Source organism: Daktulosphaira vitifoliae, unplaced genomic scaffold, assembly GCF_025091365.1.
Source record: "Daktulosphaira vitifoliae isolate Bord-2020 unplaced genomic scaffold, ASM2509136v1 Scaffold_5609, whole genome shotgun sequence".
Classification (NCBI taxonomy): Eukaryota; Metazoa; Arthropoda; class Insecta; order Hemiptera; family Phylloxeridae; genus Daktulosphaira; species Daktulosphaira vitifoliae.
The window spans coordinates 1-779 of record NW_026105169.1 but is presented as its reverse complement, the minus strand read 5'-3'; the positions used below and the strand labels follow the sequence as shown (position 1 = coordinate 779).

The following is a 779-nucleotide window of genomic DNA, read 5'->3' as shown; positions in this document are numbered from 1 at the left end:
GTGAATTTACTTAGTTGTTGGAGCTTATTTTTTAATTATATTACTGTATCATACATAAAAAACTTAATTGAATAATTTTGTAATTTAATAGGGCATTTGATGTTGAAATGTTATTTATAGCTGAAAAGTTAAATATGTCTATATCAGAAATATCAGTTAACTGGACAGAAATTGAAGGTTTAAAGTTCATTTTGATTTGAGAATAATCAGTTGTTTCTATTAAAAATATTTTACTAATGTTTTATTCCAGGCTCAAAAATTGTTCCTGTTTGGAGTTGGTTACAAATGGGCTTTGATGTAGTATCTATTTGGATCAAATATCGTTTAGGTTTATGGAAGATTCATTTTGATAAAACTGAATAAATGTAGGTCATTACTTTTAAAAACAACTTTTTTACTATTTTATGGTTGTTATTAATTTCAAATTATTCAATGCATAAAATAGTTAACACACATTGTGATATTAGTATCTGTGATACTGATCAATAAAACATACAACTGTATATTAATAAATTTTATAAATTATATTACATTATTTTATATAATTTTCTACAGATTTTTATTTGTATATTTAATATTTCAAACATATTGATTTCAAAATCATAATGTTTCTACTATATTAAACCATTATGAAAAGATCATATGAACCCAGTGGCACAAAATAAAATAATTAAAAAATATAACAATAAGTAAAAAAAAATATCTATATAACAACATTTAAGTTCAATAGTAGCTTTACCTCTAAATTCTCTTTATCTATCAACTAAACTATTTCAATA

At 21.8% G+C, this 779-nt stretch overlaps 1 long non-coding RNA gene across 1 annotated transcript; it reads left to right on the top strand.

Annotated features, from left to right (window-relative positions):
• Nucleotides 1–6: 6 nt before the first annotated feature.
• LOC126910165 (uncharacterized) lies at nt 7–546 on the top strand. Its single transcript, XR_007705201.1, has 2 exons — nt 7–177; nt 251–546. It is a non-coding gene; the product is annotated as an uncharacterized LOC126910165 (long non-coding RNA).
• Nucleotides 547–779: the final 233 nt, after the last annotated feature.